Here is a 22,088-nt window from a genome sequence, read left to right as displayed (position 1 = left end):
CTGTCTAGGCCACAAGCAAGGTGAACCCACTGGGCGGTTCCAAGAAGACCTGGTCAAAAGATCAAGAATAAAATGGAGAAAGACGAAGTCATGAACTGAAAGCCTGTGTCTCTGCCCCCCACCCCCAAACTTATATGGTGAAGCCTTAATTCCTACTGCAACGGTATTTGGAGATGGAATCTTTAGGAGGTAAACAAGTCATGAGGGCAGAGTTCTCATCATGGGATTAGTGGCCCTATAAGAAGAAAGAAGAGAGAGATGATGAATCTCTGTCCACCGTGTGAAGATACAGCAAGAAGACAGCTGTCTGCAGGCCAGGAAGACAGCCCTCCCCAGACACTGGATTTGCTGGTGCCCTGACCTTGGACTTCCCAGCCTCCAAGCAGTGTGAGAAATGAATTTCAGCTGTTTAAGCCACCCAGTATTCTACTGTATCAGCCCCAACTAAGTCAGATGAAAAACAGGGGAGAGAAAGACAGAGACTACAGAGATCAAGCCTAGGCTGATACCACATGGACAGCATTTCTACCAAGAGTCATTAGGAATCCTGAGATTCACCTCCATGGCTGTTGGCAGTTTTGTCTTCCCTCTAGTTGACTGTGGGTGGGGTGTTATGGGTTACTGTTCTAGATGTTTGTGGCATAATAGTCATGTACTGGAAATTTTGTCATCTACTCCATGGGAATTTAGCTAAAAGTTTCATGGCAGAGTAGAATATTAGAATATGTCTCACTTTGCACAGCATAGTTCTCAGACATGGTGCTGTTGTTGGAAGCAACATGGGCAGTGTGGCATGCAGAACAGCAAGTTGTTGGAAGGAATATTTTCCTCTGTAATAAAGGAAGCAAGGGAGAGGGGAATTTCATCTACCTTGCATGAACTTTGCCTTCCATTTGCATGGTGTGTTGTCAAAATTGAGTATAAGCCCTCAGACCAGAAGCAATTTGGAGGGACATAGAGCTTGGAGGGTGAAGAGAAAGAAGTTCAGTTCTCAAAATCAAGGGAGGTTCTTAGGGATTCTCAAAAGAGGGCAGCTCCATCTCTCCATGGAGGGGAAAAGTCTGAGTTTCCAAACTTAGAAAGCACATTATGGGCAGACTCAGAGAAACTAGAATCCAGGTACAACTTCCCAAGAGCTGGGTGACTTCTCTGTCCTGTTTCCTTATTTTCAACATGGGTCTACTCATATCCAGTTTACAAAGTACTTGCGAGGATTCCAATAGAGCGTACATGAAAAACTTCTGATACACTTCAGTGGCTCCGAAAGTAGTCGTGCTTCTTCCTTTGGCATGCTGAAACTTGGTTCAGAAATGTTGATTTGTTTCAAAACTATTCTTAGAAGTGGTATAACATAATTTCCTAATACTAATTGGATTTTGAAACAAAACCTTCCAATGACTAGGCTGTAACTTTGTACATTTTCCGCAAACACCAGGCTTTTACAGATCTTACCTCATTCCACATCTTACCTCACTCAAAGAGGTTGTTATTCAATAATTAATGGATGCAAGAGATATGTTGAATCATTGTTGTTTAAAATGCACTGAGATAATGTTCTGGGCACTGAAAGAAGGCTGGTGAACAAGATGTATTTTTTCTACCTTTGTGTAGCTTAAAATAGACTGGAGATTTATGTTACGTGAAGAGTACTCAGAAATATTTAGGGGAACTCCTAACGTGGTGGTCTGGGAACATCCCTTTGAACAGTATGGATGGTATTCTGAGAGATAACGTATACATTGGAAAGGAATAGATGAGGATGGACATGAGGGATGCGGAGAAAGGGAAGGATGACCCAGGAAGTCAATATCCCATGTCACATCCTGCAGAAGAAAGGATCCTGGTGTACTTTTGGGACTGCAAGTGGTTCATCACTGCTAAAAAGGGGAGTCAGAAGCAAAGAGCCACAAGAGGTGAAGCTGGAGAGATAAGTGGCAGAATGCGTGGGTTGGGGTGGGAGAATAGCAAAGATATAGACACAAATCCAAAACATTAGACAAGGGTTGCAATTCCTACAGACACACAGGGAAGCATTCTTCATGAATTCATTTGAGTGACACAAAGAGAAACCCTTTGAAAATGATGGCTCTGTATTATTAAATATAGAATTCTATGGCTTCTGTGGAAAAAAAATAGGCATGGAAGGAATGGGCTGAGGTGAATAAATAACAGGCTCAAGTTCAGAAAGTTTTTTGGATTTCAGAAATGTTATCGCAAGAAAGAAGATCTGTTTTGAAATCTTCATAAAGAAAAAGTAAAACCTAGAGAGATCACCGCAGCAATATGCAAGGCGATTAGAGATAATGGATACCAAGGTGAAGAAAATGGAGCTTTTTCTAAATGATGAGAGAAAGTATTAGATTTATGGAGGCTACAGTGTCCTGCAGAACATCACTATAAGCTACAAAGAGTAGTTGGGGACTAAGAAAATGAAGACCAATGAAGAAGGGGAGTAAATATTGAGCACATCGTAGAAAAAACTTTCCTAAGCTGAGAAAATAATTGAGTTTGGTGACTAAGAGTGCTTGCCAAGAATTTCATGGAAAAGGAAAGAATCATATACATGCATTCAAGCAGGAAACATAAGTGACCTAAAAAATGGAAGGAAAAAAGTAGCTTATCCTCAGGGGTTTTTCCACCAAAAAAATGCTATAAGGTGATTTTAAAATTATGTAGAGTTGTTAAGGAAAATGCTTGTGGGGCGTCATTTGTAGGCATAGTTCATTTCATCTCTGAAAGAAAAGCAAAGTCAATGATAGTGGGAAAGGGTCAATAATTTAAATATCCACTGTGGGTACATGTTTGGATATGTCACATTACATCAACCTCAATGGATTATTTTATATATATATCAAAAATAAACATTGTGAAAAGCATGTAGAAATTTAGGAAATACAATATACCATATTAAGTATTAACCAGTAAAATACAATTTGATAAGAATATGACAACAATGCATAAAATATACTTGAAAAAATTGCTTTGAAATGTAGTCACATGTTAATAGTAACTGTCTTTGAGGGAACCTACTATGACGCTTTTATTTTTTTTCCCTCTTCAATATGTGAAATGTAAACTTTTGGCCGGGTATGGTGGCTCACCCTTGTAATCACAGCACTCTGGGAGGCCAAGGCGGGCAGAAGGCTTGAGCTCAGGAGTTTGAGACCAGCCGGGGTAACAAAGTGAGATTTCTCTCTGCAAAAAAATTTTTTAAAACAATTAGCCAGCCGTGGTGGTATGCACCTGTAGTCCCAGCTACTTGGGAGGCTGAGGTGGAAGGATCACTTGAGCCCAGGAGACAGAGGTTGCAGTAAGCCAAGACTGAGCCACTGTACTCCAGCCTGGGCAACACAGCCAGACTCTGTCTCAAAAAAACAAACAAACAAAGAAGTGTAAAGTTTTCTATAGTTAGCCTGCATTAATTTCATACAGAAAAACAAAACTTTATTATTTAATTTATTGATGTTTTGTTTGTTAATAAATTTATGCAAAAGATTTTTATGCAAATCATCTTTAAAATATTAACAGCTATTTATGCAAATCATCTTAAAAATAAAATCATGTATTTTCAAGGAGTTCATGGGCCAGCAGGAAACCTCGACGTGATCACCAAGCTGGCCCTGTCACAACCCCATAGGTGCTGATCCCCTCCTTTGCATTTCTGCTTTCCAGCCGCTGCTTGTGTTCTATCCTTTCTGCGTGGCTTCACAGTCTTTTATTTTCTCCCCATCTCTTCCCTTTCTCTCTACCACATAGCTTCTGCTGCTACCTGTTACGTTTGGGCTTCCTTAGGGTGTTGTATAGTGTGACCTCTAAGGTTTCTGTTTTTCCTTCCTCATTCTGTTTCCACATTTGGGTGAACTCAGTTCTCATTCTTTAACACCTCACTTTCCCAGTGTGTCTTCTAGTTGATATTTCTAGAAGGAGCCTACCTCAGTCTGTGTCATCTCTTCATACCAGACTGCACCTGATGTGTCTGGCCTCATTCTTCCTCTTAGGTCAGATTTCCCTCCCCTTGGTCCAATACGCAGCACTCGGGGAATAAAAACAAGAATTCTCTGTAGAAGATCCTTCAACAGGGGGTGTGGCCAGGGCAGGGAGTATGGCATGGCAGTCCTGCTCATGATGGAAAATCAATACATAAAACCATTGGCCCTCCTAATAACAGACATTTAGCTAATTGCTATTACTCAGCATGAATCATGGTGTCACTGTTTAAGACATTGAGCTGTGGAGGATGAAAACAAATCCTTGCCTCTAATCATATCTAATTCTCTTCTCCCTTCTTCTTTTCGCTCGAAATCAGTGGATGGCTTTAACAAACCTATGTTCATTAGATACACGGATTACTGGAAACATTTATAATGATACCCTTAATTGAGTAACGTAACACATACCTGACACCCATTTAGTTATAGGAACAACCTTAGGAGGCTAGTATTACTATTACTGTGTTATAGATAAAGGAAACTGAGCTTAGAAAAGTGACATGACTTATCCAGAGCCATACGGCTCACGAGCGGCTGTGTCATGGCTGGAACTCAGGCTTGGTGGCTTCCAAACATGACCTGCCCTTGCCTGCACCATCAGAATTCACTATGGGGACTGCAACAGTGTGTCACCCCTGTAATCCCAGAGCTTTGGAAGGCCAAGGTAGGAGAATCACATGAGGCCAGGAGTTGGAGACCAGCTTGGGAAATGTAGTGAGACCCCCAATCTCTACAAAACAATCTCTATAAAAATAAAAAATTAGGCCAGGCGCGTTGGCTCACGCCTGTAATCCCAGCACTTTGGGAGGCCGAGGCAGGCGGATCATGAGGTCAGGAGTTCAAGACCAGCCTGGCCAACATGGTGAAACTTGATCTCTACTAAAAATATAAAAAAACTAGCCGGGCGTGGTGACAGGTGCTTGTAATCCTAGCTACTCGGAAGGCTGATGCAGGAGAATCACTTGAACCTGGGAGGTGGAGGTTGCAGTGAGCCAAGATAGCGCCACTGCACTCCAGTCTGGGCGACAGAGCGAGACTCTGCCTCAGAAAAAAAAAAAAAAAAAAAAGACAGGCATTGTGGCAGGTGCCTGTCTGTAGTCCTAGCTACTATGTAGGCTGAAGTGGGAGGATCAATTGAGCCCAGGAGTTGGAGGCTGCATGCAGTGAGCTATGATCACAGCACTGCACTCCAACCTGGGGACAGGATAAGATCCTGTCTCCAAAAAAATAAAAATAATAATAAAGAATGCATTGTGACACAGAACACATAGACATTGATGTGAGAGATACACACAAAGTAGATATTTCTAAATTTTCTGGACACTTCTGATAACAGAAAAAGTGAATTTGCTAATGCCTTTCCCAGAGGAAAAAAATGTCTAATTTGAATCTAGCACAGAGATGAAGAGATGATAGAGCCTTATCATGAGTTACAAGTATGGGATGAGTGGTAGTTGGCCACCTGCATCTACATGGGCAGAGATTCCTCTCCATGTCTTTGCACACCTTTGTCTGTGCTCATAGAAATGGAGTTTGTACTGTAAGTACGTGTCTCCGGCTTTCCATCATTTCATCTTCATTCTTCCAAACACCCTACATATCTACACATGCCTGATTATGCTAATGATGAAACAAAACCAAGACATAAATGGAAGCCACAATCACTTGAAAAACAAGTATTTCAGCTTCAGTCATTGAAGACAATGTTCATGAACAACTTAATGAGCACATATAGGTGGGAATAAGGTATGCTGAATGCAACTGAGTTTCCCAAGTTTAAGAGGCAAGCCTAGGAGTTTGAGATTACATCCTGTTTGTGCATAAAATTCTGAGTAAAGAATTGGAGACAATTATCCAAATAATTCAAAAGAAATACAAAAGTTTCTGCCAGAAATAGCAATCACTTTTTGACAGTGGCATGCTTTATCTCGAATTAAAGACAAGTAACACACACATACACAGGTGGCATTTTCTTCTACAAGTGGCCTAGATTCATTGTAAAATGTGTTCTTTAATAAGAAGCGCAAGTTTCTGTAATCTCAAAGAGCCGGAGGATGAGAAAGAAGGTTACCTTGAGTTCTAAAACTTTATCTACCGCTCACAAAGGTGCAGCCCTGAATCGGCTTAATAAGCATTAGGAGTCCTATTTTCTCTGTAACTGTAACGGAAGAATAACATTGCTTTTGGTATTGCTAACCTGCCTGCTCGCCAAAAAAAAAAAAAAAAAAAAAAAAAATGAATTGAAGATGGTTTATACAAATAAACCCAATATAAATTTAGCTATACTTAATAAATCAAAGGACAACTATTTCACAACAGAAGACAGGCTGTGCTGCACGTTGAACCTTTACTAATGTTGTTACGTTTTCTCCACCAACTCAGATATTCCTATTGGTGAAAATCCCTGGAAAACTGTCAAAAATCTTGCAAATGTAGGCATTATTACCATTCCACTTCATTTAGATTATTTCTATTTGTTTTTTGTATTCCTTAGAGTACAACTCATTTTATTATTTCTATTCCTGAAAGTGTGCAGTGAGAATATTCCTGTGCAATTAATGTCTGCCCCAAACCATTGGCAATTACTACAAAAAAAATTCTGTCTCAGGAGGTTAATAATAATACTAAGTTCTATGAAAGAAAGGAAGATGCATGTTGGAAAGTTCTGATTAAGGCAGAGGGGTTGCTGGGCGTTCCTCCAGTACCTGCTTACTGCCTGTTCCACTGCCTGCAGCTGTGTCCCTGTGGGATTTTTCATACTACTCCCTTCTCTCTGCACTACTTCAGTCCTTATGTGATCACAGCTCACTCTCCTTTATTCCCCCAAAACACCTCCACAACAAAGCTGCTGTGTGGAACCAGCCTGAGTGTCAAAATATGCAACAGCCTCTTTCCTCCCACATCTCCTTGGGTTGTAGAAAAGTGCAGAGAATGTCACTCCCACCAAAAAGAGAGAGAGAGAGATGGAGAGCCTACACACTTGTAACTTGCCTTAAACCCTCTGAAGAGGAAAAGGCCCTCCAAGGAGAAATGCTATATGCAACTGGGGAGGGAAGGCCAACCTTTACAATAGCAAATACAACAATATCAGCTAAAATGTTAAACAATTTTTATAGGTCCACTGCGTGACCATGTCTATCTGAAATAGCTGCAAGTCCCTCTAGGGAAATTTGAAAGACTTTGAAATGGAATAGATGTCCTAACTATCTCATCCATCTGGGTTATTTCTGCCTCCATGGGCCTTGACCAGGCTATTTTACGACTCTCTAAGTTCTAGAACCCCGATAGCAAAGCAAATAATTTGTGTCCAAAGTGATGTAAATGATTTCCAGTGGGATGACATTGGTTTTCACCATGTGAATTTTGCCAGTGTGAGGTTTTCGGGATGCGTCAACTTGGCTACACTATGCAACAGGAAACAAATACTAGCATCTGGTCATTTACGCAACCTTTTATAGATTCATTTTAATGTTCTTTGTTGGATCAAAAATATGCAAACTGATTGTCTATTTTACCAATTCCTCATTAACTAATAAGTAAAATAAAATATTTAGCACATGATTATTTTATACCTTCCTGAGAGTCTATAATTTACCTTTTTAAAAATTTTAATATCCCTAGAACCCCAGACACAAAGGAATTTTCCACCTACTACCCATCTCTTGGCAGGCCTCATTATGGTCTCATGAGAAATCTTGGAGGCAGGGCTGGAGATATGAGAGAGCCCACCTCAATGAGGTAGGCATGCGGTGCGTGGTGGCTCACACCTGGAATCTCAAGCACTTTGGAAGGCTGAAGTGGGAGGATTGCTTGAGCCAGGAGTTCAAAACCAGCCAGAGCAACACAGAGAGACCCTGTACTCCCAGCTACTTGGGAGGCTGAGGTGGGAAGATTGCTTGAACCCAGGAGTTCGAGGCTACAGTGAGCTCTGATTATGCCACTGCCCACTGCACGCCAGTCTGGGTGACAGAGTGAGACCCTCTCTCTCTTAAAAAAAAAAAAAAAAAGATGCAGGCCTGAAAATGACCAGCAGTTTCACTGTCAATAAAAAGTGCAGTCACTTTGTAGTGATTTCTGAGAAAATTTCTGAAAAACCACAAAGTCCCACTGTGATGGTTAATATTGAGTGTCAACTTGATTGGATTGAGAATGCAAAGCATTATTCCTGGGTGTGTCTGTGAGAGTGTTGTGAAAGAAGGTTAACATTTGAGTCAGTGGACTGGGAGAGGCAGACCCAGCCCCAGCCTGGGTGGGCATCATCTCATCAGCTGCCAGCACAGCCAGAATAAAAAGCAGGCAGAAGAACGGGAAAGACTACACTGAGTCTTCCAGCCTTCATCTTTCTCCCATGCTGGGTGCTTCCTGCCCTCGAGCATCAGACTCCAAGTTCTTCAGCTTTTGGACTCTAGGACTTACATCAGTGGTTTGCCAGGGGCTCTTGGGCCTTCAGCCACAGACTGAAGATTGCTCTGTCGGCTTCCCTACTTTTGAGGTTTTGGGACTCAGACTGGCTTTCTTGCTCCTCAGCTTGCAGACAGCCTATTGTGGGCCTTCACCTTGTGATCGTGTGAGTCAATTCTCCTAATAAACTCCCCTTCATACATTCATCTATCCTATTAGTTCTGTCCCTCTAGAGACCCCTGAGTAATATACCCACAAACTTCCCTGACTCCTTCACTCATTGGAAGCAAAGACTTAAATCACTGAAAAGAGATGCAGCAAACAATATCAACCATTATAGCCCAGGCAAAAACCCTTCCTTTATAGCCAGGATAAGAATAGAAGACAAATCCTCTAATTTTAGAAAAGGAGCAGATAACTCATCTGGCCCCAAGATCTTATCCTAATATCAAGCAGTGCTCTGCTGCCTCTGGGGAAAAGAGCATGAATTGCCTCCCACCATGGCCAACCATAGATTCCTCCCTGAGTTTGGCTGCTGTGGAAGGGAGAAAGTCTCACCTCCCATCTCTGAGAACACAGGACAGCCTCAATCAGAGGCTGGATGAGGAAAACAGAACCTACTCTTTTACTCCATCTCCATCATCAGCAGAGCACAAACTATGAAGTAACAGCAATGAGCTGCTAGGGAAGGTGGGAGAGCACAAAGGGATGCCTCCCCTGTGGGATGCAGAAAGCAGGAGAAACCAAAAGCTGAGGGGAGAACAGAAACAATGAGAAAACCATCCTGCCTCTTAGTTTCCACCCTAAGCCCATGGTAACAGCAACTTACCCCTGGACACATTCGAAGCCTGGGATGCAATGAAGTTAATCATACAACCAAGCCCAGCTGGGTTCACTGCCCTCCATTATAGGGGAAAATGCAGTTATATTTCCAGCTTTGCTAGATTCGTTGACATGCAACCCACACTTACAAGGGCCCCCCGCACTTGGTTTTTAATGTTTTCCTGTTGCGGTCTTAAAATTAATTATATATATCTTTAAATTAATTAATTATATATATACACACAAATACATGATACAGTGTCTTGTTCTGTTGCCCAGGCTGGAGTGCAGTGCAGTGGGTAGGATCATAGCTCAGTGCAGCTTCCAACTCCTGGGCTCCAGGGATCCTCCTGCCTCAGCCTCCTGAATAGCTAAGACTACAAGCCCAAGCCACCACACCCAGCTCATTTTTTATTTTTACTTTTGTAGAGATGGGGTCTTGCTCTGTTGACCAGGCTAACACTATTTTTGAACAAGAGGCTCAGCCTGCTCATTATGTACTGAACCCTGAACAAGACAGAGTTGACGCTGGTTTTCTGCTATTCTGCACGCAAATGCCAGCATTCAACCCATTTGAACAGAAATTCCCATACTGTGGTTTGGGAAACCCTGAGTGTCCGGAAGACCCTTTCAAGGAGTCCTTAGGGTCACAACCCTTTTCATAATAGCCCCAGACAGTGTTGCCTTTTCCGTCCCCCTCTCTCATTCCCTCCTAAGTTTACAGTAAAGTTTTCCAGAGGCCGCATGACATGTGATATTACAGCAGATTGAATGCAGAAGCAGATAAGAAAATCCAGCTGTCTTTGATCAAGCCCACTAAAAAGATTAGTGCAACTACAAAACCATGTGGTCTTACTCCCTGGTTTTTAAAAATTGTTATTTTTAATAAAAATGTTTCTATATTAACATGCAAAGCGTTTATTATATATAAATTTAATAAAATAATATAAATACTTCAGATGTTTTTCGGTTTTTGTTTCTACTTTGATAAATATTACCTACATTATAAATGTTATTTGAGGTCCTCAGTCATTTTTAAGAGAGTAAAATGGCCTTAAAACCAAACATTTTGAAGAGTGCTGAGTTAAAGCAGATATCCTGCTAAGTTGCTCCCTATCACAAAAATTTGGCAAAGGTTAGAACACTTTTTCCCTGAGCTGATTTGTGTTGACTTGAGAGTCTATGCATGAACCTTGACTTGACCTTGAGGAAGACCTCTGCCCTTCTTTGCTGAGGATACTCCATCATTTCTAAATTGTAAGGACCTAAATGACATGTTACAGAGATTTCAGAATATTTGACTGCTTGTCTTCCATGGTGGCTGAAGATGACAATAATATATTAAGAGAAGGTGGGTGAAGATGACAATAATATAAGAGAAGGTGTAATTGAAAGGAAATGTATATATATCAAGAGAAAGGGAACATGATTTTATATGTGCATAAATGTACATGTTTTGTGGTCTAGTAAGATAATTATAAGTGTGGAATTGGTAAGCTACAGGAAAATTCTGTTTTCACTGAGTTTTAGTGAGTAGGATGCATGCTAGTTATTGTACCAAATAACTCTGCATTTCAGGGCAACAAATATTTCCTTCTCCTGTATACAGAGATGTCCCTGGTCAAATGGCCCTGGGTGGCTTTTCTCTACGGCAGGTATTTTAATGTGTACACGATTCATCAGGTGGTCTTGTCCCAATGCAGATTCTGATTCAGCAGCTCTAGGATGAGGTTGAGATTGCATTTTAATGTTTTATATTTTTTATTTGTGCATATTTATGGGGTACCTGAAAAATTTTGTTACATGTATATAACACATAGGGATCACGTCAGGTATTCAGGGTGTTCATCATTCTGCTGCACTACATTTTTGTTGAGTACAGTTACTCTATTCTGCTATCAAGCTTCAAATTTATTCCTTCTATCTTACTGTATGTTTGTCCTCTTTAACCCACGTCTCTTCATCCCCTCTCCTCCTGTGCATCCTTCCCAGTCTCTGTATCTGCTTTTCCACTCTCTTCTACCATGGGTTCAAATTTTTTAGCTCCTACAAGTAAGTGAAAACCTGCACTATTTGTTTTTTTGCACCTGGCTTATTTCACTTAAAATAATGACCTCCAGTTTCACCCATGTTGCTGCCAAAAGACACAACTTCATTCTTTTTTCTGGCTCAATAGTATTCCATTATGTCTATTTTCTTTATCCATTCGTGTGTTTTTGGACACTTAGGTTGATTCTATATGTTTGCCATTGTGAATAGTGCTGTTATCAACATGCAAGTGCAGGTATCTCTTTGACGTATTGATTTCTTTTTTTCAGGGGCAGGTGGATACCTATACCTAGTAGTGGGATTGTGGGATTAATGATAATTCTATTTTTAGATTTTTTGTAAAGCTCTGTACTGTTTTCTGTAATGGCTATACTAGTTTAAATTTCTACCAACAGTCAATAAGAATTCCTTTTCTCCAAATCCTCACCAACATCTGTTCTTTTTCCTTTTTAATTTTTTTTTTTTTTTTTTTTTTTTTTTTTTTTTTTTTTTGAGATAGAGTCTCGCTCTGTCACTCAGGCTGGAGTGCAGTGATGCGATCTCACCTCATTGCACCCTCTGCCTCCCAGGCTCAAGCAATTCTCCTTCCTCAGCCTCCCGAGTAGCTGGGACTACAGGTGCCCATCACCATGCCCGGCAAATTCTTTGTATTTTTAGTAGAGGCAGGGTTTCACCATGTTGGCCAGGCTGGTCTTGAATTCCTGACCTCAAGCGATCCACCTGTCTCAGCCTCCCAAATTGCTGAATTACAGGCGTGAGCCACCATGCCTGGCCTGTTATTTTTCATTTTTTAAATAAAAGTCATTTTGACTCAGGAAAGTTTATATTAAAAAAATGCTCAGTATCACTAATCATCAGAGAGACTGTGCAATTTTATGAGCTCCAAGATGATGCTTCATGTTGCCGGCTCCTGGATCAGGCTTTGGTAAGGCTGTGAGCCCAAAGGAATGGGACTCTGGTCAATACGGTCTTCCCCCTGTGTCCCCAGGAAGAGGAACTGTGGTTGGTGAGTACCTACCCAGTTTCTGCAATACATAAATAGTTGGCTATTACTGTGTATTTATTTCGTTTTGTTTTGTTTCAGTTTAGATGTGTTAGTGCATTTGTCTTTGAAAGGATCTTTTACCTAATTTGTAAATGTTTTATATTTTCATGTTGGTAGTTCAACGAAAAAAGAGTGAAATGTTACTATACTTAGAATTGTTACATCAGCCTCGCAGGAAGTCACTCCAAGTTCATAAAATTTTCCAGTTTGCAACTATGTAGAAAATAATTTATATGATGATCCATTTCCAAGACAACGTGCCTCTAGTAGGCTTGGGTCCACAAACTATGGAAGAAAGGATATACTAGGCCCCTGCTTTAATAGCCGGCACCCACACCCGAACCAAAGACTTTAATCTAGAGTGCAAGTTTACTAGCCTGCAAAATAGCTTGCTTTATCTATTCTTATCAGCTTGCCTGACAACCTGGGTCATAAGTGAAGTACTTGAGGAGCCCCAGAGCTGACCAGATTGCAATGCATTATGGGCTGCCACAAAATGCAGCGAGACAACCCTAAAGAAAATACCTAAAAGCCTCAACCCAAAGACCAATAGGAGACATCCAGGAAGATTGTGACCCCCATAGTACTCAGCTTATAAGGAACTGAGGAAGGGACTTGCATACTAGGGGATAAATGGCTTGTTGTAACAGTACTGGGTGTGTCTGCCTACCCGATCTTGCAAGACCGTCATTAAAAGTATCGCTTCTGCTATTCTCCGTGTCTCTGAGTCTTGGGTTTGGACAGGTGAGTGCATTTCTCACAACCATGGTCAGAAAATTTTTTCTAAAAAGTCGGGTATGGTGGCTCACGCCTGTAATCCCAGCACTTTGGGAGGCTGAGGTGGGCAGATCATGAGGTCAAGAGATCAAGACCATCCTGGCCAATATGGTGAAACCCCATCTTTACTCAAAATACAAAAATTAGCTGGGCATGGTGGCTGAGGCATGCTGTAGTCCCAACTGCTCAGGATGCTGAGGCAGGAGAACTGCTTGAACCCGGGAGGCAGAGGTTCTAGTGAGCCGAGATCATGACGCTTCACTCCAGCCTAGGCAGCAAAGTGAAACTCCATCTCAAAAAAAAAAAAAAAAGTTCTTGTTTCATCTCAGTACCAAGAACTAGGTGTTTAGGTGCCTAGGATGCAAAAGAAACAAGCCAAATAAATTTGGCCACATGAAAAAAGTGTCTTAATACATTTTTGTATGACTGCCTAAAACATGGTTATATTTTATAAAATGTAAAAATTAAATATGGATGGTCTCGAAAGAGCATAGCTTACACCTAAATTTGTTTAAATCAAGTTTTAAGTGATTTACAATGTATTTTGCTATCAAAACACTAAAAGATTTGATTAAAATTTTATCTACTTTGCTATCTGCCATTTTGTGCAATTACTATCCCCTTGGATAGTTCCTCTCTTTTTACTATTCCTTAAAGGAAAACTGCAAAGATAATACATGGATAAAGCTGAAGGATTTTATAACCAGGCAGTTTTCTCAGTTTTACAACGCTTGCACTTTGGCAAAATTTTGAGTCAGAAAATCAAAAGTTTAGTTTTGAGAGAAAAATGCTAAATTGAACACTTGGTGCTGATTGTCTCTGATCACTACTTGGGAGGATATATAGAAAAACACATTCTTTAGGTAAATGGATGGTTTCTGAATTGTTGACCTCATCACAGATTCCTATACTTCTTTGATACATTTATTATAACACAGAAACCACATGGCCCTCAATGGCTGACCAGAGTATACTATTTCTGCATCTACATGAGGTTATTATAGAATGTGGTCTAAATCAAATGGGAAGAGAAGTCGTACCACATGGGAGCCTTCGATAGCCACCAACCTGGCATCAACCTCCATATTCCATGAAGACGCTGTTTCTTGAGCAAAGGCTGCATGTGTGCAGAAACTCAGCCTGGTGGGAGAAAGTGCCTTAGCTTTGAAAAGGCAAAATATACCACTTACATTCTGAGATACATAGATAAATAGACACAGAAATACTATTTAAAAGTCTGTAGAACTACAGGAGACCCATTTTCTTTTCTAGTAGAAGTGTTATCTTTACCTAAGGAATCTACGGATGGCAATGCTGGAGGGGGAGGGTGTTTTAGGGAACTTTTATAGAAAGGTAAATGTCAAAATCATTTAAAAGAATAAACTTGAACACCACACACAGTGGCTCACGCCTATAATCCCAGCACTTTGGGAGGCCAAGACAGGTGGATTGCTTGAGCCCAGGAGTTTGAGACCAGCCTGGGCAACATAGCAAGACCCCTTCTCTCTAAAAAATTTTTAAAAAATTAGCCAGGCATGGTGATGCGCTTCTGTGGTCCCCACTACTCTACAGGCTGAGACGAGAGAATCACTTCAGCCCAGGGGGTCGAGGACGCAGTGAGCTATGATCGCAGCCCTGCACTCCAGCCTGGGCAACAAAGCGAGACTCTTTCTCTCAAAAAGAAGAATAAAGTTAAGGAGTGAGAAGGCAGATTGAACTTACTTGAAGTGAGAGTCTTTGACAATTCAGGAATGAAATGTATACAACCAAAATTGAGTTTCAAAATGTGGCAATCATAATAAAGAAAAGAAAAAACCAAACTATTTTCCTGCTACTATACATATCTCAAAGAGGAACTTTTTCATTTCTTGGTAATACTTCATACTGACAAAGAGAAAAGGAATCAAATGTTGTTTTAAAAAGAATTAAAGATAGCTCATATCATTCCATCTCCCAAGAAGAAAATAAATAGGACCAAGGATAAAAATGAGAGAGAAATGGTGCTGTTTTTTTAAACCACACAGAAGTGTCTAATATGGTTTGGCTGTGTCCCCATCCAAATCTCATCTTGAATTGTAGCTCCCATAATCCCCATGTGTCATGGGAGGGACCCAGTGGGAGGTAACTGAATCATTGGGTGGATTTTTCCTGTGCTGTTCTCATGATAGTGAATAAGCCTCAGGAGATCTGATGGATTTATAAGGGGGAGTTCCCCTACACATGCTCTCTTGCCTGCTGCCATGTAAGATGTGACTTTGCTCCTCCTTCACCTTCCACCATGATTGTGAGGCCTCTCCAGCCAGGTGGAACTGTGAGTCCATTAAACCTCCTTTTCTTTATAAATTACCCAGTCTCAGGTATTTCTTCATCAGTATGAAAATGGACTCATACAGTGTCCCATCACAGAAAATCATTTAAGTTCCATTCTTTACTAAGATGTATTTCATTTTAATTTTTTTTATAAATGGACACAGTAAATTTTACTCTCTTCAAGCCCTAGACATTTACCAGTAAGAGCATAGTATGCATAATATGAGTGTGCTTTTAACTAAGATGGGCAGCCATTTCTCTCTTACACAATATGTTCCTAAAAATCAACACTGAAGTTGGATATGAGAAAATCAAACAATAACTTACCCATGAACAAGAGAGCTTTAGATCCATAAAACAAAAATGCATATTAAAATATCCCTTTCAGAAAAAAACAATCATTGATGACACTATTCCAGCATTTCATACTTGCTGTTTAGTTTTGTTCTTTTTCTTCAGAACAGCAGTGGTGGGCTTAAGCCCAATAAGGTAGAGTCTACATTTTTCATCTCACTGAAGGATTTTCACTTTTGGTTCAATCTTATTGACTTTTTGAGACATATTTCATATTATAGTAGTAGCATGCTAGTTGTTCCATTTCCTACCCTTTAAGAAATAAAATTATAGAGGCAAAATCAGTAAGATATTCAAAGAACCTTCTTAGCATCACTATACAAAGATGAAGAGTCTATCAAAAAGTTACCATTGACTGGCAGAGAATACTATTCAACAGAAGCCTGTGGTTCTCCATGATCAGATAATACAGCAAAGTACAGTTTTGCATATTCACACATAAGTATTGATATAAATATATAAACACAATGATACATACATGTGTGGATATCTAAATACTTATATATACAATATGCATATATTTTTAAATCATTTTCAAATTAAACAGAAAAGTGTTAATATTCCAGTTACTAGCAGTGTCAAGGACTCGATCTTTTCATACTTGAATGAGGGTCTACATGTCATATCCAACAAAATGTCCATTGAGTCTTTCTGATTTGTGGGGAGTCTTTATTGGCCAGGGAGTGTGATCTCATGGTGGACTAAGTCTAGGTTTTGAGTTCTGCTATAGAGTCTGAGTTGGACTGCAGTCTAGTAGAAATGAAGAGCTGAAAGTAAGGAAAGCGAGGAAACATTAATCTCCCCACTGAATGCTTTGCCCTGCTATGGTCAAGAGAAATAATTCCAACAATCCCTGTGGATGGCTTAGAGGATGACTTTGCTACATCAGTCTTTTCTTCCTTTAACTGAATGAGAGGGTCCATTGATCTCCATTGTGATCCAAAAAAGATTTTGAAGGAGATAATAAAGATTGATTTAAGAGAAATGGAAATGTCTTGTGAGTGCAACTTGCAGCAATTGATTGAAAGAAGGTTCATGGTTTGGAAGGTTTAAGAGCCCCATGAACAAAGGAAAAACAGCAAGAAATTTAAGATACTTGTAGCAAAGAAGATGTGTTTGAACCATGCTGAGAGCTTGGGAATGCAGTTGAAGGCCAGATGGTGGTCGAATTGAAACTCAAGCTTGGGAGATTGACTTTGAGAGCATTGTCTTGAGCATAGCCTGAGATTCTGGAAAAGACTGAGCCAAAGTCAGGAAGGTATCCTGGAATCCTGCAGACTATGGCTTGGCCACTTTTCACCTGGGTGGTCTGGGAAACTTTCTCTCCTCACTGGCCCTCAGTCTTACAATCTGTAAGTGAAAGCAATAGGACTGTTGAAAAAATTAAATGTGAGTTCTATGTGAGGTATCTTTTACATGGTAAGCATCCATTAATGTACGTTTATTATGATTATTGCTGAGACACATTCCTTGAGAACATCCCTCACTGGGAGATGGGTAGAACAACGAAGCAGGTAGACGTGTGGAGAATGCTGGGGGTGAGGGTATGTAGGAGTTAAGAGTGTAAAAAGGTCTTGAAATTAACCAGGATTTGAGATTTTGTAACATGAATGCAAGGAAAAGAGAGGCAAGCCAACACATACCTGACAAATACTTTCTGATGAAATCCCAGTGACTTAATATCTATTTTTTAGAAACAAATTATTTATATTTTAGGAGAACCACTGGATATAGTAATGGCTTAATCAAAGTCATTGAAATAAAATTTTAAGGGTGATAGAAATTTTGGTCATTTGTACAGCTAAAACAGCAACTTTATCATCACGTCATCATCATCATCATCATCATCATTATCACATGAGGTAGGTTGTATCTATCATTATGGAAAGGCTTGGAATGGTAATCTTTTGATTTTGGGGGTAATCATTAACATTCTTGATATGGTTTGGCTGTGTCCTCACTCAAATCTCATCTTGAATTGTAGCTCCCATAATTCCCACGTGTCATGGGAGGGACCGCTGGTAGATAATTGAATCGTGGAGGCGGTTTTCCCCATACTGTTCTTGTAGTAGTGAATAAGTTTCCCCAGATCTGATGGTTTTATAAGGGGTTTTCCCTTTCACTTGGTTTTCATTCTCTGTTGCCTGATGCCATCTAAGACATGCCTTTCGCCTTCCACCATGATTGTGAGGCCTCCCCAGCCATGTGGAACAGTGAGTCAATTTAACCTCTGTTTCTTTATAAATTACCCAGTTTCATGCTGCTGGTATGTCTTTATCAGCAGCATGAAAATGGACTAATACAATTCTTAACATAGAAGAAGGACCTGGCCATCTGTTCTGCCTGTAAACAATCCTGTACCTTCATCATGGACCCTTGCAACATTTAACCACTTCCTCATTCTTCAGGTATGATATTAAATGTTCCATTCTGTGCAAAGTTCCTATTCCTCCAATATTTTCTATTGTTGTTAATTTTCTGCTGTGCAGAAAATGGCAATACTGATCATGGTTTGTAATTTCCTGTTGTCTGATATATTTCTGGCAACCTCCTGTGCTGGACAGACTTTAAAATGACCCCCAGTGATCTGCACTTTCTAGTTTGCACTTTCTTGTATGGTCCTCTTCCACTGAATGTACCCTGGACCATGGATATAAACTCTATGCTTATGCTACATGAAACTCCATCTTGCTAGTCCATTCTCTCTAGAGACTTTCTCTCCTGTGGACATTGAAGAATCCAGTGTTCATGTGAGCTGAGGATGGCCCATAAGAGTGGAGGGTGTCTCCTATCCCATAACCAGCAAGAAGCTGGGCTCTCAGTTCTGCAGCCACAAGGAAACAAATCTGACAACAGCATGCCTGAGGTTGGGAGTGAATTCTTCCCAAGTCCAACCTCCAGATGAGAGCTCAGCCCAACACTTTGATGGAAGCCCTCATAGACTCTAAGGAGAGGATTTGGCTAGGCTTTCCCTGAATTCATGACCCACAGAAACTGTGAGATCATAAATGCATATGGTTTTAACTTTGGGGTAAGTCACAGTTTCTATCCAGGCAAAAAGAACACCCATCTATGACCACTGTATGTTCAGTTCAGTGTAGGGCACTAAACACTAGAGATCTTAATATAGGTATCATGTAGGATGGACCACTGGATAAATGACCTTAATGAAGGAAGAAGGGAAAAAGTAGTGAATTGGAAATGGAATTGCATTGAATTCTTGCAAGGATTTGCTCAGTCTCATGGCTGAGTTTTTCTGATGTTGGTGGAATAGGTTAGACTCATTCATTCAATCGTCCATTCAATAAATATACACTGAAGACATCTTTTGTGCCAACAATGGTAATAGACTCTGATTTTTAAAAATAGAAAAGATGACTATGACTCCAGAGAGCTTTCCATTATTCTGAAACCCCACATTAGACTTTGAGATCTTATGGTTGTATCAGTAACAAAATTCTACAGCATAACTGAAGAAAGTCAGACCAGGGTTGGTCAGGGCGCTATCTTAATCCAAGCACTATTCCCATTTATAAAATAAACAATACTTCCATAGACAAAACTTCATCTTCCTATACCTGTAGGAAGAATCACACAAGGATATTTTGCATATTCTCCAAGATTTTGCTCTGAATCACTGTGGCCAAGTTTTTCATTGATATTCAATGACTTTTCATATTAACATTACTTTGGAATATATGCTCTTAAAGATGATACCTCTAAGAGATTGTGTGTTTTCATGATTAGTACATGGCTACTTTCATCTAACCCCTTAAACTGAACTTTTGATGAATGCTGTGAAAATGGATCAATTAATTCAATTGATGCCATGGTTTGCTTAAGAAGGAGAATGAAAGCAATTAATATTTTTTGGATGAAAGGGAGCAGAGTCTTGCAATTTATGAGTTTACATTAAAAACAAACATACTAAATACAGATGGTAATTTTTTAAACTTGGTAAAATATATGTAGGAACTCTGTAACTCTAAGCCATTAGAAAGACAGATTTCCAGGATTGAATATGTCCTTATTTCTTTCTATTCTTGATTTCCATCAGCTAAATAGATTCCATTCGGTTATTTAACTTCAATGATAAGTAAATCTGAACAAATACTGCCATCATAAATCAGCCATCCAGTAACTGGAATCACATGTTCACTAGAGCATGTCATGTAGGGTTTAAGAGACATTCACAATTTATTCACATTCTCTGGCACTGAAATAAATAGAAAAGGTAAATTAGCTTGTTTGGCAATTTCAAGGCATTCCTGGAGATGTCTAGTTGTTTTACCAGCACATTTTGGTTCTATTGATGACTTAAGTCCACAATCCAATGTACTTTTGTATACATTAGAATCACAAATTGAGACTTCATTGTTGTAACAAAATGCCTTTGAAGACTTTTCTTTTTATTAACATAAAAAGAAAGAAAACCTTTTTGAAACAAAATGATTTAACAACGATGAGAGGAGACGGATGTGAAATTCTGACTTCCAAGCTGCACAGTGCCCCAACATACCTGCTGGATTTTGTAGCAATTGGAATCAGAGACTAGCATTAAAGGATGTCTGCTCATCCAAAGTTGTTCAAACCTGTTACCTCCAGGACTTTTATGCAGCTCTTTTTCTCTTATTCTTTGATGCTAGCTTGGTCTATAACATCCTCAGAAATACGATCTCCCTCTCTCTCTTGCTCTCTTTTACTTTCTTGGAGAATCTGGGCTGTATAAATGCCACAAAAACATTTGCATCAAACTGTTAGAACACTGGATGTTAAAACACTCATTTTACAACTTAACCCACTGCTTAAATTGCACTGCCAAGATTGCAAAGATTAAATTATAACTTCCAGAAACATGGACTGTCTAGAACTTAATGAAAAAGTATCTACTAAGATATATATCTTTTATATTGCTTCCAGCTAAAGCTGCTCAAGGTGAATCCGTCTGGAAGTTTGTTTAAAAAAGCAAAGAAGAGAAAGCAAGCAAGAAACAGCATCACAGAAATGGGCGTTATATAACTCTCTGGGTTATTTTTAGAATCCTTTCCATAGTGTGAAAAATAATGGATGTAAGAATTAAATTAATAAGGTGCATGTAGCTTCTTAGTAACGCAGTGATCTTTCAGATCAGTGGGGTGTGCCGTCTCCGCATCTATAAGGAAAAGCCTTCCAGAACATTAAGCTTGCTTTAACATTTCATGTCGACAATGCACCGCAAACGTCATGTTGTTTTCACCTCTTTATTTTTAAGCTTAGGAGGCGCATCAGAAAGAGGGAGAACTGATTCACTCTCTCAATAATTTGCCAGAAGGCTTTCTCTCCACCGCTCGGGAGTCCTCAGAAACTTCCTTTTCTTGCATACATGCTGAGCAAATATTGTTCTGTTTTCAACAGTTTCCCTACCAGTCTTTTACTTACGTTTCTCAAGATGATGTGAAACCTGCAAAGATCAGTACAGTTACACATTTCACTCTGCCCTCAAGTGTTGCTGTTATTATTATTGGTTTTCCTTCAAAACCTGCTTTCTGTTGATTCCAGCTTGATTTTATTCCAAGTCAGGAGGCATGCACTAATCAGCATAGCTATTCCACAGCCACCTTTTCTTTTGGGATATCCTGGAAAAAGACACAATGCTCCGTGTTTCATAACAATTATGGGAACATTAGCTCCACAGCTGGAGATGAAAATGTGCATATTACCAAAAAAAGTGGGGATTTCAGTAAGGATACTAAACAGAAACAGCGAGAGGCACCTCATTACAATTGAACAGGGCACAGTCAGACTCCTAAAAGTATTTTTTCCTGGCGAGTATTTCCGTTCTCTGATTCAGGGCATACAAGCAAAGGAGCTCAGTAGATTCGGGAGCTGCGGAGGCTAGCCAAACCTTTTATTTATCTATTTCTCTGGCTTTCATGCAGACTTCCAGATCTCAGAAGAAGCCAATAGTATTTGCAAAGGGGCCCAATTAATGCTGAATGGCTTTAAACCTTTTCTGATGGAATTACGCAAAAGTAAGTTTCATACACTCACCATGGCTGCAAGTCAGAGAACTTTTGCAGGAAGAGAGTTTCAAGGAGCAACTTAATAAAACATGTCTCCCGTGCAGGCACCCTAAATTGTGTCAAAAGGTACAGAGTGTGCCAGAAAAATTTCAGAAAGCTTCCCTAACTCCCTGAAGTGGCCAAGATGAGGAAGATCTGGTGTTTCAAACCCAGTCCTTTGCCCTGTGTGCTGGTCTGCTATTTTTCCCTTTTCAAAGTTAGGCATTGATTACTGAGTCCTGGATGGAGATTTCTCTTCCAAAACTATCCCTTCCGAAACTACATCTCTGAGTCTTGGGT

The sequence above is a fragment of the Macaca fascicularis genome, chromosome X (genome assembly GCF_037993035.2).
Source record: "Macaca fascicularis isolate 582-1 chromosome X, T2T-MFA8v1.1".
Lineage (NCBI taxonomy): Eukaryota > Metazoa > Chordata > Mammalia > Primates > Cercopithecidae > Macaca > Macaca fascicularis.
The sequence above is the reverse complement of the archived record's forward strand: the minus strand, read 5'-3'. Positions refer to the sequence as shown.